Genomic DNA, 17727 nt, shown 5'->3' on the forward strand with positions numbered 1-17727 from the left:
TTGAAAGGTGACGTCCTTAGACCAAGTCAAAACTTCCTCCCGGTCCACTTGCCAGTCCCGGCGTAGGGCGAAGTGGCACTCACTGACCCTGCACACAGGAACAAATTTCATTCTGTACTTCAATCCTTATTACTTAATACCTCAATTGTACTTAATGATGTGTTTTATTTTTTATGCCATTTTAGTTTATGACTGTTCTCTTGGGTGGATTAATCTCTTATTAACGCATCATGTTTGAAAGGCTTTTGTTTTTCCCCCGTTAAACAGTTTAATAGGCTCGACGAGACACTCTGGGTGTGTGCTGTGCAGACTGCCTGCGCACGGCTGGGGTGCAGCCAAGTGCCCTGCACGCACCCAGCGGGTGCCTCAGGGGCCAGCTGGGGCTTATTTCCTGGTAGCAAATGGCCCCTATACCACTGCATAGTGTGTAGGACCCAGCAGTAATGCTACAGATGTGCAGGAGAGGCTGAGGGAACTGGCGTTGTTTAGTTTGGAGGGAAGAAGACTCAGGAGGGACCTTATTGCTCTCTTCAACTACCTGAAAGGAGCCCGTAGCCAGGTGGGGGGTCGGTCTTCTCTCACAGATAACAAGTGATAGGCCCTGAGGAAATCGCCTCAAGTTTCCAAGGGGAGATTTAGATTGGATATTAGGAAAAACTTCATCATGGAAAGGGTGGTCAAGCTTTAGAACTGGCTACACAGAATCACCATCCCTGCAGGTATTACCTAAAAGACACATAGAGGTGGTGCTTAGGGACATAGTTTAGTGGTGGACCTGGCAATGTTAGATTAATGGTTGGACTTGATGATCTCAGAGGTCTTTTCCAACCTTCGTTATTCTTATGACTCTATGCACTTGTCCTGCTACTTCATGCCATTGCCAGGCTGTCCTGCTCCTGTGAATCCTGTCCGTTCACAGGAAGGGATGCCAACCTAGTGTGGAGTAGTGGGTCCTGCATGCAGGGGAAAACCCTGGTTGCCCCACAGCCCTGAGCAGAGTTGGGCACAGGGGGGGAGCAAGGATCCTGTGCACTCTCAGGTAGCATAAAGTTAGGCTACAGCCAAAGTGGGAGGCAAATCCAGGCTCCAGAAGTGATCCCATCTTATACACACTAATAAATACATAAATAAATATTAAAAATATGTTTATAGCCTGTGGTAAGTAAACAAGTGAATTATCCTTTCTCAAGGCATACACAGCAGCAGGATTAAGTGTTAGGATTTCAATTTACTGATTGTGTTTGCTTTATACCTACAGTATAAGGATAGTTCATATTTGCACTTCTTTTATATACAATGTGAAAAATAAGTATGAATAGATGTCTGATTTACACAATAAAAGGTCAACATAATAGAAAGACTGTGATTATTTAACCTACCATTACATCAGCTTTGCCCTTGGTCTTTTCAGAAAATTATAAGGCTGGAGGAACCTCAGAAGACCATCTAGTCCATTTCATTGCTTCTACCCAGCAGAATGATTAGTTGGGGCTGACAACGTGCATACATAGAAATTTATTTTCTTATCCACCTAAATGAATAAAACTACGAACAATAAGCTTATAACAATGAATACGCTTTTACATTCACCTCATAGAGGTGCATAGAGGAGGGTGAAACCAGCCATCTGCCAAGGGATAATTCATACTGTCTGCAAACACGAGAGTCCACAAAAGTGCTGACAGGCACAGAACACAGCACAGAAGTATGAGCTCATTTCAAGACAAGCGTTTCCCTTTGGTGAGTGCATAGCTCCCAACGGTAGGTGCAATTGGAGTTGGGTGCAGCCCTCCAAGCGATACCACACAGAACCAGATCCTAATCTCCTCTGCCCTTGAAAGGCCCTGATCCTGCAGCTGTTTGAGTAGGAAACAGAATTCTACAATGACAAGGTCCCTGCACCATGGGGAGTGCTGTGTATAGCCCGAATTTTGCACCTGACTCTGTACGTGTGTACAGTCACACTCTGGGGAGATCCCCTGGACTTGTGAAGGGTTTGCACAGGTGCAGGACCTCCTCTGCACTTCTGGCTGCAAGACCAAGGGGAATTTAGATCTTCTATAAAGCAAAGATGTCAGACAGCAGTTGGGAAGAGGTAGAAAGGAGGTATTGCTGATGTTCATCCAGAGATCCACCTTGGACAGCCCCACCAGTGTGTGCTTACTCTGGCTCCTCTGAAGGATCAGCTCTGATTAATTTGATTCTTTCAGCAGACTGGGCAGGAAGGAAGGTTTCAAAGATAGATGAAGCTGTCATGAAGGTGACCATCTCCAGTGTCCCTTAGGCTTAGATCCAGAGGCCTCAGTTCAAACCAGCATTCAGAAGTGTGCTAAAGCACTGTCACTTGCAGGAGTTTGAACTCTAGGTTAAAATTGAACAGCTGTTTAAGTGCTTTTCTGCACCAAGACCATGGCTTTAGAGCTGGTGTCCAAATATCTGGGCAGGATGGATCTCAATGAAAGCCTTCTTGTCCAAAGAAGGGCAATGAAGCTGGTGATGGGTCTAGAAACATCTTATGGGGAGCAGTTGAGGGAACTGGAGTTGTTTAGTCTGGAGAAATGGACTTTCAGGGGAGACCTTATCTACCTGAAAGGAGGTTGTAGTGAGTTTGGGATTGGTCTCTTCTGCCATGTCTCAAGTGAAAGGATGAGAGAAAATGGCCTTATGTTGTGTCAGAGGAGGTTCAGATTAGATATTAGAAAATTTTTTCACTGAAGGAGTGGTCAGGCATCGGAATAAGTTGCCCAGGGAAGTGATGGAGTCACCATCTCTGGAAGTGTTCAAGTGGTGACTGGATGTGGCGCTTGGGGATATGGTTTAGGGGTGATTATGGTGGTAGCAGGTCTACAGTACTAGATGATCTTGAAGATCTCTTCCAACCTTGATGATTCTCTTATTCTCAGATGAAAATCATTGGCAAGTGTCAGGTGGCTACTGCTTTTATAGCCACTGACTTTGGTAGTGCTTACATGAACTGCACTGAAGTGAGCTACCAGCCACTGATATCATACCAAAAGCAATCTGTTGGAACACAGTAAAACTGAAAGATGAAATTATTTATTAGATCATTTCTAGGAATGGAGGATTAATTTGTTTATAGTAAATATTGCACTGTGATATTCAAACAATGAAAGGTTGCTTCAACTAGCTACCTTTTTCCCTCCAGAGAAAGGTTGGTTTCTTTCTTTCAGTCCCTATGGATCACCATGTAGATATTTATGGTGACTCATCTGAAAAGGCAGAAAGCAGCAGTGCTGGAGCACAATGGAGCCATGTCCTTGAGCCGGACAGCACTACCCAGAGCAGCTTTGCAGCCAGAAATGCTGTAACGGGGAGCAGCCGCCTTAGACTCAAACCTCCCTCCAGCAGCCACTGCCTCCTGGTGGCTCGCACTCATGCCCAGGATTCCTGAAGCTCTGGGGATGAGCGACGGCAAGTGCATTTTTATCAGCTGAGTTTCTAGCCCAGCAGGAGGAAGACTTCAGGAGGAAGACTTCAGGAAGAAGCAAAACTTTTGTTTCTCCTTTTTCCACAGCTCCTCTCACAAGCAGCTGAACACTGAAAGGTGAGATATGAGGGGATCAAATGTTTTACCTGAGTCACACCTGTGAACTGCAGTTTTTCTCTTGTTCTGCCCCATTTTAGGTCATCCACAGGCCATCCCTTTTGGCAGAAATGTTTCCAAAAAGTGGGAAAGATGCCACAATTATCTTAGGAAAGGGAGCAGGAGCAGCGAGTGGGCCTGGGCTTTGGCATACAATTGCCTGTGTATTTGGCACAGTCCCTGGAGTGGTTTTGGTAGAGACTCAAGTATTCTCTGAGACAGTGGCCAGGGCCAGCCCAAGGGATGGTATGTGTCAAGGACAACCAACAACAGATCTCTCAGTGCTGACCCACTCTTTCAGAGACTTGAGTTGTTTTGCCCACTCTTGGCCGCAGGATCAAACAACCCACAGCACAGTTTGTTCTCCAGTGCAGACGTTGCTGATGCTTCTGCAGAGGAAAGGTTCATTTTTCTGCGCTCCCCCTACCCCCATTCTCAATTATCCCGTTCCATGAGTGGAGGAGGAGAAAGAAGATATTTTAGTATGGTTTTCAGAAGGTCTGGTGGCAAAGAGCTTGTTTGCCAAACCTTTGGAATGTTTCATTTCATGGAGCAGCAGGCAGCCTCTTTCCAAGTCTTGCTATGGCTGGAGGGAGATTATGTACATAAATCCAAACCTAGATTAGGTTTAGGCTAGGACTCAGTGATTAGGTCAGGGGATAAATCAAAGGTTTGGTCTTAAATTTGAAGGCACTCATTTTAATGAGAGCTTTTCTTGCAAAATTTAACCTCAAAACTCTTTCTGATACCTTCTGGAAGTGACATACAAAAGATCATTGAGATTACTGAGCCTGTTACATGAATATTAAATCTCATATTTAGTTCATCCTTTGGTCTCCCTCTGTCTTCTGTTTCCTAAGAAGTTTCCGCCAAATAGTCTTGGAGAAAGAATATTCCTATTCCATTTTATTATTAAATGGGGATATGTTATATTCCAATTTTGCAGTGCCATCTCTCCAACCACAGAATTGGTAGCCATGTACAACATGCAGCCTCATTAGTGGAGTCAGTTGCAATGTATCTCAATATCTGTTTACATCACAGTTCCTTTTGCCACCTAAATCAGCCTGGCTAAGCTTGATCTGAAAAATGAGGGAGTGAAGACAGTCAATAAAAACTCTTTAAAAAGGAATGAAAATTGGAATCATGTTATTAGTAGCCATGGACCAACAGTAGAATCATAGAATGGTTTGGGTTGGAAGGGACTTTAAAAGTCACCTAGTCCAACCCCCTTGCAATGATTAACTAGATATGGTTGCTCAGAGCCCTGCCCAACCTGACCTTGAATATTTCCAGGGTTGGGGCACCTACCACTTCTCTGGGAAACCTGTTCCAGGGTTTTACCACATATTTAATACTGGATTCACTTCTTGTACTGTTACAGGGAGTTGCAGAGGTAGTGGCATAGGGTCAAAAAGGGGTTTGACGAACTCATGGTGAGAGGTCCATATATGGATACTAAAATGGCTGGACAAATGTGGCAATTGACCAGGAAGGTGACCATGCTCATATGCTCTCCTTAAATACCTCTCTTGCTGCTGTCCTCAGACCCTGGCTACTGCCTGGACGGACCCCTGGTCTGACTTCAGGTCTTTCCTTATGTCCTTTTACCCCTTCTGTCAGTGTCTGCTTGTGTAAGATCTGTGTGCACATGGGAAGGAGATACAAGGCAAAGCAGGGCCCAGTCTGTTTCTGGGAGGTCTTTGCAGTCTCTACTCCACTCAAAGGCACATGGCAAATTCTCACACCTCTAGTCAAATATGAGCATCCCATACAGCTGAACACAGTTCTTATGCCCAGCTCCTGCAGGAGGGTCAGCTTCAGGAGGGTCAGCTTTCTCACGAGTGTAATAATGGTGCCACCCACATAACCCAACAATTCCATTTTCAAATATCTGTTTCTAAAAAAAGCTTAACTTGTGTATTTTCTCTAAAACCTGAAAAAGTTCTGTATATGTTGAACTCTGTAGAGTTTTAATTTCAGCAAGATTTACAAGAGATGTCTGCTAATTTTTTTTATTTTGTTCCCTGTATAAAATGCAGAGGAAAAGAAATAGGCCAAATTATCACTGCCAAACACCACAACCAAGCATATTTCGACCATCATACGTGTCATTATCTTTATTATGGCAGCATTTCATGTGGAATATAAAATGTCGTACAAACGTCATTGCTCCCTCTGTCCAAAGATATATAACAATAATAATAATAATCTGTTACAAGTTTAATTTTTTCATCTGTGGATGTCAGAAGCTCTTTAAAAAGGTCATCATCATTATCTTCCCTTTAAGGCAAGGAAAAAATACAAAGGCCAAGCTGTTCCTTCTAGCTTTAGGCATCTAGGATCCTTCTGCCGTCAGCAAAGGCAGAGAGAAAAATAGGTACATGCAAGGAGATCTGAGTCACTTTTTGGAAGGGACAAGTCCTGTCTGTGACTCCCTTCTATCCAGGAGTTGCCTGGTGCCTTGCTGGGGCCTCTGTCAGGCAACTAAAGTCTGCAGGGTCAATTAAAGCCTGACCATTTGTGCCAGATTTCTATCCGTTCAACAATAGAGAGCAAAACAGAGCCCAGCTTCTGATTCCCACCTTCGTGCTGTGTCCTCTCTCTTTCTGAAATGATGACAGTGTGCTTCCAGCATTACCTTTGTTGCCAGGCTGGCATGGTATCCTGGTTTTGGCTGGGGTAGAGTTAATTTTCTTCACAGTGGCTAGTATGGGGCTAGGTTTTGGATTTGTGTTGAACACAGTGATAATAAAGAGATGTTTTTGTTATTACTGAGCAGGGCTTACAGAGAGTCAAGGTCTTTTCTGATTTTCATACTGTCATGCTGGCAAGGATACTGTGGGGGGCATGGAAAGTTGGTAGGAGACACGACCAGGACAGGTGACCCAAAATGACCAAAGGGATATCCCACACCATGTGACATCTTGCTCAGTACATAAAGGGGGGAGGAAGAAGGATGAAGGGGAGGGACATTTGGAGTGAGGGCATTTGTCTTCCCAAGTTACTGTTACATGTGAGGGGGCCCTGCTCTCCTGGACATGGATGAACACCTACCTGTCCATGGGAAGCAGTGAATTAATCCCTTGATTTGCTTTGTTTTGCTTGTGGGTGTGGCTTTTGCTTTCTCTATTAAACTGTCAACCCATGAGTTTTCCAGCTTTTACCCTTCCAATTCTCTCCCCAATCCTGCTGGTGGGAGGCTGCATGGGGCTTGGTTGCTGGCAGGGGTTAAACCACAACAAATGGCTCCATATGTAGACAAGATTTAATGCTTGGTTTGGGGCACAGCATTTTTTTCCTACTCATGCCTGATGGTGTAGTAGATAAATCACTGAAAGAAACGTTCACTCAACATGCTCTGCAGCCCTGCTTTCCTAAACACCCAAACTGTGTGAAGTACTTTATCTGAGAAAACTGATCTTCCCATTCCTGTGTTATGTCTGGCCATGGCTCTGCTCTGGGATGTGAGGATGTGGGGGGGTGGGATGTAAGGTGGGAGCAAAGCTAACATGCTCCTGTCACGGGTCCATACTAGTCAGAACAATGACAAGAAATTCATCCAGCCAATAGCCTGCTCTGCTTCCACCAAGGACACTGCAAACCAGCTGCTGCCCATGAATCATTATGAAGCATGACTATCTTTGGCCATGAAAGCGTCCTTGAATTCATTTCCTCCCTTGTGAAAATAATTCTAACATCGCCAGTGTTTCCCTAATTGCCTTTTTTTTCTTTCACAGTGGAAGGTGTCAGCACTATTGCCATCAATTTCACCTACAGCACAGGCTGACCTGGTGAGGTGGTTTTCCCTGTGTGTTTCTCGTACGATTTTCCTTCCTGCACCTTCATTTACGCTTTAGTTCTCATGGGAACATCTATCATAAATATCTTTTAAATACTCCAGCTTCCACAAAAGAAACGTTTAAGAAACGTGATACTTACGATAGAGAAAACAGTGGAGCTATTAATCTAATTCCACACACACGTACTGACATTAGTGTTAATATTTTAATACAAATGTTAAGGTAGGTATGTGTAAAATACCCAAAGGATTCTCATAATGCACCTGCAGAGAGGAGTTTGAAGCTGTTGTGCATTTATGCACACTGAATGGCATCCAACCTCAGAGAGGCCCTCAAACTTGGGACTTGGGTTGTGAAACCCACTTGCCTTGTGGTCAGCAATCCTGTCTGTCTGGCTTCTGGACTGGGTAACTCTACAGACAGGTAAATGCACTGGGCACATTCACGCTTGGTCTGACAGCTATACCGATGCCCATATCCAGTTTGGAGAGCTCTCACTTTTCAGTTGCGCTAAGAGTCCTGATCTGTGCAGAGGGCCTGAACCCAAGCTATGTTAATTTTGGAAACTCCTTAAAAGTCAGATGGGTAGTGGCAGTGTAGTGTGTCCTCCTCCTGCACACCAGCCAAGTGGAGCAGAAGTTGTGAAAGAGAGCTTTTATGCTGTGCTCAGACTATGAGAGATCAATGTTATTGATTGATGCTGGGAACACTGAGGTACTGAGTGAGGCTGAGTCATTGTGCAAACCAGACATGAGAGCAGGGAAAGTAGGAAGGAGAAAGCCTGACTTGGGCCTTGTGATCAGGGCATTCACCTGATGGTTTGGGGACAAGGAAAACTAAAGCTCTAGCAAACTGCTTTAGTTCCATAACTCATCCTACTTTGAGCAGGATTAGGAAGAAAACTCTCAGAATGCTCTCAGGTTAAAGAAAAAACTGAAGGTAAATCCAAGCCTTTATCATACCACAGTAATCAATTTGAGGGGATTCATTGTCACCCATGGAAAGACTCAAGAAAATAACAACAATAACTGCAGTATGGTTTAACTGTACAAAGCAAGCTGCTTATACTGATCAATCCTCCTATACTTCTTGCTTCAATAGGTTAGTACTCATGGATCGAAACTCAAGGCATTTCTCTTACTGTACCACTCTGTTTGAGGTTGTATTCAAAGCACTTGTTAACAGCATGCAGTGAAGACCATTGCCTGGGGGCATATTTGTGGGTTCCTTCCAGACTCTGTGCAGCTTTGCAGAGGACTGCAATACTGACCAGAAGGACTAGTAGAGAATAACCCACACCTTTCACTTTTATTATGGTTTTTGTCCACTCTATGCCCTTTTGTATGAAAGAGCACATGCATTTGAAAAACTAAGTAGCTGTTGAAGGATGTTTAAGATTCACTCAGATCCAATATTCAGATTATCTTCTTATCCTGTTGAAACACAGGATTGTCTGAAGAGCAAGGTCCAATTTGACATGGGTAAGAGCAGAGGAATGAAGGTCTTCATTCCTCAGAAGCCTGCAAAATACTTTGTTCCTGCAGTGCGGTGAAGTTCTGCTCTCTCTTGATAACAGCATTGTAACAAGGCTGATAACAGCAGGCCACATGTTGTACCTTTTGCCCAGCTATGAGTGCAATGAAAACAAAGGCCAAATGTTACCCACCCAGGTAAGGACAAGGCCATTCGATCACAATTAGTAGCAGAAAGCACACCAAGGCTTTGGCTAACTGTGTGGCCTGATAACAGCCAAGTCCTGGCATTGGACTACGAACTGCTGCAAAGCAAACACCATCAGTCTATTGTATTTAGTCATAAATAATTCTTATCTTAGCACCTCCAAGAGCTCTTTCCAATATCAATCGGTTGATCTATACAATCTTCCAGTGGTGAAAGGGAGGCAGTGCTGATTCGGGGTGGCCCAGCCTGACCCTGGCTTAGTGCCCAGGCTCTGCTCTGGCAGCAGACACTGCTGCTGGCTCTGCTGCAGGCTGCCTGCATGGCCACAGCAGTGTTCCAGGTCTGTCTGGGCCACTAGGACCCACCTGCCTCTTAAAGGCAGACTGCACTTTCTTTTCCACCTCTCTTCTCCCTTCTTGGATGGCTTTTGCAAAGGGAATTCTTCCAAAGGACTCTATATTAGGAGCAGAGTCTTTCTGGTCCCCTATTTTGGGTAAAATCCCCTTTTTGAATAGCAAATTACCACTGGATCTCCCTGATCACTCTATATCAAATGTTTTCAACACTACAGACACTACCTGCTGAATATACCAACCACATATCCTTGAAAAATGCTCCAGTAACCAGCTCATAACAGATTTTACAAAACCTTTCTGAGTTATTTTCGGAGTTGGCTTTATTATTTTTCAGTGCAGCTTAAGAAGTCACCAAAACACAGCACCCACTGAGCCAGGCAGTGGTGAGCCATGGGACAAACATGCTGCATCCCAGCAGAGGGCTGAAGCATCTAGTGGCTTTGAGGTGAGTGACATGGAGCACCTGAGTTATTCCTAAACACCTGAAGGCGAGGTCAAAGCGTGTAGCCGAGAAGCGATGCAAGGCATGGTGCTGCACTGATTGCCCCTGTGGGGACCAGGTGCTGAGTGGAGCCCCAGAGCAAGTGTGGGATACCCCGGCTGAGGAAGCATCCCTGGAGGCTGTACCTCTCTACAAACACCTGAGTCATAATCCCCTGTCCTCCTCCTTCCTCCTGGGAGTGGCAGCAATTTGCTATTCCTGTAAGCATGCCAGAGCAAACCGCAACCAGGAGGCCAAGGGACAAGCCTCCACCCCGTTGTCCACCTACACTTCGCCCTCCTGTTTTGGGAGGAAGGGAACAGGAAAGACTTTGGCTCTCTCCTCCACGCCTGGGTGCCAGGTCTGAGCTGCTCTGAGTTGTCAGAGGTGGTTTTTCCCAGGATGGTTTTCTTCCTTCTGTTTTGGGTTTGGGGTTTTTTTGCGTGCAGAGGAAGAATTTGTTCTTGCTCTCCATCCGTGTGTGGGCATGCTGCCAGATGCTGGCTTTGGCAGCTTTTCCTTCAAGGTAATATCCCAACACCAGACCATCACTGGGTCTGCTCATGCAGCCTTTTTCAAAAGGTTTTACAGAGTAACTCTCCAAAGGAGGTAATACATGGCTCTTGGTGATTTCATGTTCAGAGCTGGGGCTGAGTGCAGCTCCTGGAGAAGGATCCTTCCATTTAAAAAAGCAGGTCATCTGAACTCATCTAGCTCACCAATTTAATAAATAATAGAGTGGATAATGAATAACCATTTACCACCTTCGACTCTCCATTCTGGCAAGTTATGGAGAAGCAAGTCTATCCCAAATTCTGCATTTCCCTCCCCTCTGGACTAATGGAGCATGAGTTCATTCAGATATATATTTCTGGTCTCCCTGTTTAACCTACTTATCTTAAACGATCTTATTCTATTTGCCCCACAATTTCTAAAAAGATCCTACCCCAGGACAAGATCATGCTTGTGAAATTTTTGTGTGTATTGGTTTAGTTTTGGCAAAGTTAGGAGGTAGTTAAAATGAGACTTATAATGGAAAGCTAGCTGCTAGCATCTCTCCATAATACATGTCTACCTTGCAGGAGAGTTGTGAGGATTAATTAATTTGTGTTTGTTAAGCACTTTGAGATCCTAAGATTAAAGGTTCTATAGAAATGCAAATTGTTATTATAATGATAAATTCTTTATATGAGCTCATATGTTTTGCCTTAGAGGCACAGTCTCACCCTGAGTTGCGTAGTTATACACGTAAATCTTCAAATATTATGATGAAAATGTACCTCTGAGGGCCTGATCCTTCCTTCTGCTCTATCACTTCATGTATAGAGATCCCCCTGACTTCAGGCAGGTCCCATACATGGGACAATTGCAGGATTCAATGTGTTTAGGAAAAGACCATTGTGAGCCTCTGGGCTTTGCACTGAGACACATAACTTTCTGTCTCACTCCATAAAACTGCTGCTGCTGCCAGTAGTTATGTCCATCTTATTAATGAAAGGATTGAGCAGACAACAAAACTTGGATGTGAATTTTGACCCTCCCAAAACTTAGGTTTTTAAAGGTTTATTCAACCCTTTAGAGAACAAGGGGAGTAAGTAAAAGCCCAGCTCAACTGCAACTGCTGCTGTCACTATCAGGTGTAGGATCCCATCAGCATGGCTGAATGCCATTCCTGATGCACAAGTTGCACCTGTGTGCTTTTGCAAGTGAATGAGGAATACAGGTTTTCAGGCACTCGCTGCACAAGTTGCCAAAGGGCAGCAGGGAGCAAGGGCACAGCTGCACAAGCTTGGCAGACCCATGTCCCCCTCCCAAAGAGAGCTCTCTGGTTTTCCTTCCCCCTTGCACAAGCTTGGAGCACCACACTGCCTATCCCCTGCCTGTGAGGGCATTTGACCATTCTGGTCAATATCCTTGTCTGAAGCACTGGTCCAACACAGGGATTATGAAAAAGCTGGGAAAAGGTTCTTGGAAGACATGGTCACCCATCTTCCACCACAACATCCCTCTGTGCTTTCCTTGCCATGTCTCTGGCATGTAGACACCTCTACTCACACCCTTAAAGGACTGGGTCAGAAAAATGTTGTGAGGTTTGTTTGCATCACCCATGGGCTTATCTGAATGCAGAACATGGTGCCAGAAACACCAGCTGCAAAGGAGGTCTCGACCCAACCTCACACCCAAAGTAGGACTATCATCAGGCACCAGATTAGGCCAGACATGGCTTTCTTTAGTTTAAACTTGAAAACGTCCAAGGATGGCCACCTCACCTCTGTCTCAGTGCTGCACGACTCTCCTGGAGAAGAAGTTTCTCCTCTTGTCCAACCTGAACTGCCAATGGCACAACATTGCTTCTCATTATAGTGTCTGAAAATACTGAGAATACTTTTGCACCACCTTTGTAGCTACCCTTCAGCTAATCACCTCTTAAACTGCTCTTCACCAGATTAAACTAATCCCAAATTAAACTCCCGTCATAATCCAAAATGTGACATTTTCAGCATGAGGTTGTGCTTCATGGCTGTTTGCAGTGGGTATTGCATAGGTGAGATTGCAACTGTTACATCCCCCTCAATATGAACCAAAATAAAAGATGCTACCTATTAAAAGTCTTGTACCATTTGTTGCGTAGTCTCAAAAGATTTCTATTGAAAGCCTTTCCAGGAGTGAAATGTATGATATAGATACTGTACTATTCCCCTCCCCTGACATTGAAACCTTCAGAAGTTCTGAGTCTGGGAATCTGTTTGCAACACAATGTATACCTAGAATTTTCACAACAGAGAATGAATACCTGTTACGTTTAACATATCCAGAATTTATAATCTTCTAAATTTTACACTTGCCTCTTTTCTTCCTCCAAATATTCTGGGCCCTGACACAGGTTGGATGCACCATTCAATACGTTCACTTCTACCATTCACATCATCAATTCCTCCTACCAAAGATGATAACTAAAAACTAATATTGCCATAAACCCCAGGAAGCCATGCTGACTTCTGATGGGCTTCTTATATTTTCCACTACCACAAGAGAAAAAAATGTCTTACACTTGTCAGATAAACAAGCAAAGAAGACAGCAAAAGTCAGAGGAAGGCTGTGGGGGAAACTGAGATACTAAGCTTTCCAGCTGTCCTTACTTTTACTGTAAAGCATTAGTTTGTACCCAGAGCTCTGCACTGGAATATACATTACTCAGAAGACAAACTTTGTGGGCAAACATCAGTATGGGCAACATGCGCACATAAAATCCTACAGGGCTGGGCTCTGCTCACCAACATGTGTCACAGACTGCTGTCGTCCTCTATCTCCTCACACCATGCAGTGAACTTCCCACCAGCAACTGCAACTTTGCTGGAGCAGTCTGTAATCTCACTGTGTTTGCACAACACCTGAAGATCTGATCCGTGGGAGAGATTTTACAATTTAAATCTGCAAAGTGTTAATTCCTGCAAATTGTGGCATATTTCAGGTCTGGGTGTTGCTCTCCTTGTCACACCTCATTCTCCTTTCTGAGTGGCCATTGCAGTTTGTGCCAGACAAGACACATACAGGGGTCAGATCCAGCACTGACACCATCAGTGGTTGTCATTTGATGTGACACTCAATACATCTACAAGCATGAACTGCTTCCTCTCCCAAAACGGCTCAAACTTTCAGGCTGCCTCTGGAGTAAACCAAGGTCTTGCCCAGGGTAGGCTCAGAAGCTGGCTGTCAATTGTGTGTAACAGTAATGCCCCTTGGTCCTAGCAACGTCTTCACTGTGGCAGAAGACAGTCCTTCACATGAGAGAGAGATGCAGTCTCCGGACTGAGCACGGCAGTTCTTGCTAGCAGGACCAGCCATTGCTTCCCCACTTGCTGGCTGCACACACAGAATCAGTCTGTCACTTCCATGGCTCCCTTTTCCACATTGATCCCACAGAACAGGCTGACCTCTGCTTTTAAAGCTAATGCTCAAGAGCTTGCAAGAGCTCTTCTCACTCTTCTTGACTCGAAGAATTTTGAAATTGTCTTTGTTGAGAGCAAGATGAGAAGTCTACTAAAATACAAACCTTTTAAAAACTCTGCTATACCATCATATAGTGCCTACAGAATCCATGTATTACCCATAACAATGCTAGAGCCAAATCTTATTATCTGGTTCACCTCTGGTGGGTGCTGAGCTCATATAGAGGATGATGGTGCTCAAACACTTTGATGTGTCAAGTATATTTAACAGCATGCATATGAGAGCACTTTTTCAAGTTATTTTTTTTTTTATATCTCAAATCTGTAACTAAGAAGGATTGTAAAAGCCTCAGACACAAAAATCGTGCTGTAATGTCAGAGTTATGTGCTTCACCTCATGGCATGTGAGGTTTTGAACTTGTTTTGAAGATACTGGGACTACTAAGCCTAAAAAAGGCAATTCAGAAAACAGATCCATAAGCATTTCTGCAGTTGAGCTGCAAAGCAAAGCTTTCCAATCGCTTCACAAGAATTTTGGTCGCTTCATCTCCATTAGTTTAGCCACTGCAAGGAGTTATTTTAGTTCATTGCTCTGACTCAAAAGCATGCAATATCACATTTGCAGCACTGAGTGGCAAGAAACTGCATTCAAATGCCTAGGAAATGTGTAATAAAAGATGATTAAAATGTATCCTGGAAACATATCATTTTTTCTAATGGTCTTTATTGGATGATGGGGACAATTGGTAGCTTTTTTTTTCCTGTGCAGTGGTCAACAAACTGAAAGGGAACAAGTAGCTGCTGCCCCAGGAGAGCTGGAGGTACCCCCACAAGATTTTCCCATGCACATATCCTGCACCCCCCTGCCCACAGAAGATCTCCACCTTGCACAGGCCCACAGCTCAGCACACCCCAATTTGGATTTTACTCTCTGCAATCCTGAGTAAATCACTGAATCTTCCTCTGAGTCACTTTTTCATCCATAAAGTGGAGGTACTATTTGCTAACCACCGTGAGCTGTCATGAGGCTTAATTTCTCAAGAAGTGCCAAATCTCTGAATAGACTCAGGGGAAAGGAAAGCAGATGAGAAATGCAGGGCATTACCTTGAGGTTTCCTCCATCTGCCGTGATGGTGATGGCCAGGGAGCTCATTCTTCTCCCATTGGGCAGTTCTCGCCACCTGGCCAAAGCTGAAGGAGCCTGGGGCTTGGCTCCAGCTCCTCCCAAATTCAAGGGTCCACAAGAGACAGAAGACCCATCATTTAGCAGGACCAGGGACCAACCATCAGGTTGCTGCTGCTGCAAGATGTAGGAGACACTGACAGCTGTGGGGCAGCCTCCCCATCCCCTGTTCCTCCACAGCAGTGAGGGCCCTGCTTGGAGAGAAAGCAAGGAGGGGAAACATCAGGAAGATGTGGCCACAGTCTCCTGCCAACAAATGCTTTTCCAGTGCCCTCTTCTGGAAAACATTTTTGGCCCAAGCAACTGCTTCAGGAAAGATAGTTTGAGACTGGTGGTGACTTGTGAGGAGTTGCAGGAGCATCCTCTGGCTCTTCACACACAGGATCTGCTCTGCTCCTGTCACTGGGGGACCTGTGCAGCTCCTCATGCCCTTCAGAGCAGCTTGGCCAGACACTCAGGGCACTAGCCAGAAAACAGGCAGCAAAGGACGTGCCTTCTTTCTCTCACCTGATATGCCTGTAAGCTGTCCCTGACTGTCCTCTGGCATGGGGACCCAGGGGTCCTGGGCTGGAAGATCTTCTGCAAACCTCACGCTTCTCAAACCCAGCCCACATGACTAGCAGCTTTCAAGGATCCTCCAGAGACAAAAACTGATAGGGGAATAAAATATTTTGCTAATCCCATCCTTTTGATGATCTGATATAATGTTGCTGTTAAGTACCTGCAATCAGTTCCTTGGGTAATTGCATCCCGCGGTTGTTCTTGTCACCTCTTTCCCTTGGAGCAGTCCAGCCTTTGCCCTCCAGCCTCAGGTAAGCTCCATGTTGTCTCACATCCGAGCAGTGCCTACCCACTGGCCACTGCCCTCCAACTCCAGCCAGAGGGTAGAAAGTGAAGAGGGAACAACATTTGGTACCAGGGAAGTGGTGGAGTGCTGGGACCAGGTGATGGCCATCATCCCTATATGGACCACAGCCCTTGCTTTTGTGCCAGCTTGGTGAGCACCTGGCTTCTGCAGTGGTGGCACAGCCCTTCACTTCCTTCTCGGGCTGATTTTCCAACACCTAAATTACATCTGCTGCCCATGGAGCCAAATCTAGAGGTTTGTGAGCCCCATTATTTGCCCTGTTAACTGACAGGGGAGGTGGTGTGAAATTGCTCTGGGTTTTTGATGAGTTACCTCAGCACAGACAATGCTTGTGCAGTGACAGCAATAGCTGTTGAGGGCAGGTAGTGACCTGAGGACCAGCTGATGTGGGTGCTGCACACTGGGACAGTTTTCCCTAGTGCCTGCTTGCTGTTTAAAATACTTTCTGTAATTCATGTGTGGATATGTGGCCACATACACACCAAATATATGCTTTTAAAAAATATTTTAGGAGGTTTTGCTCTGTCTTTCATTAAATTTAACCACAACCAGCAGCTCTGTCCCCTGGCATTTCTTTTGGCTGTGTCCCAACTTGCCTTTTGTTTATTATCTGCTTGATCTTGGTGTTTTCCTTCACTTTAATTCTTCAAGGGATTCTTGTACAGCCCCTGCCACACCCCTCTTCCCCCAATCCAGCTGCAGCATCTGAAGTCTGTGGGGTGGACAAGGACATCCCATTGATCTGCTTCTGCCTGAAATACAGGGGGTTTTCCCAGGGGAGCTCCAGGGGAGAGGTGGGAGGAGAGGACCTCTGAGGCTGGTGAGCACAGCCTTTTTGGTACCTCCATGAGAGCATCTCGCACTCCGTAGCAGCCAGCATTTCCCATTGCTTTTCCCTATGCAGGACTGAGGGTTTTCCCCATGTCGAAGTGCTCACCCACCAGCTCTGCAGAAGGACAGGGGCTGGCTAGATGTCTCTGCCATTAAAACAGCCAGTGGTGACTTGGAGATAGGGAGCAGGAGCACCCTGAGCTCTGTTCTGCAGTGTAGGCTGCAGAAAGGTTCCCTGCCTCACTTATAAATGCCCTAGGGACGGCAGGGTGTAAAAATCCCCTTTTCAGCATGGCAAGGGTAGCCCCATCCTTCAGAGCTCTCACGACAGGGCAGGGACTCAGTCCGCAGGGGGTTGCTTCCACCGTGGGATAAAGCTTGAACTTTTTAAAGAGAGGGGAAGAGCGACCGAAAGTGCCTGTCCCAGCAAGGGCTGACAGCGCGATCATTCCAGGGCTAAACCAGAATCGGGTTAAAATGATAGTGGAACTTAACACCTGTTTACAACTTACGCCAAAGCGCATTTTAAAAACAAACCAGTAATACAAAATAACTTGACAATGGAAACAGCTCTCAGAGTGTCAGAGCAAAAGCAGAGGTGAAAAAAAAGAATTGGTCAGTGTTAAGGGAAGTGTTTTGGATAACAAGCTCGTTGTGCAGGGATGGAGGCAGGGGCAGCACCGCTGCGGGCAGCAGCCAGCGCCGACAGGGGTGCGATAGCCGCACAAACAGGATGGCTCTGAGGGGGGGAAACGCTTCCAGAGGGCCACCCCCCGACACTCCGGGTGTGACACTCGGGGTCCCCTGATTCAGTGGTGCCTTCCTCCAGCATTTGCTAAAAGCATCGTTTGCGGCCGCTTTTTCACGCTAAGGCAGCGGTACCGAGCCAGGGGTAACGAGCCGGGGGCGGCGCCGGCCGTGCACCTGCTGGCGGCGGGCAGGGCTTGGGGGGGGTCGCGCACATCACTCCG

Source organism: Neopelma chrysocephalum, unplaced genomic scaffold, assembly GCF_003984885.1.
Source record: "Neopelma chrysocephalum unplaced genomic scaffold, ASM398488v2 Primary Assembly neopelma1_80b, whole genome shotgun sequence".
Taxonomy (NCBI): domain Eukaryota; kingdom Metazoa; phylum Chordata; class Aves; order Passeriformes; family Pipridae; genus Neopelma; species Neopelma chrysocephalum.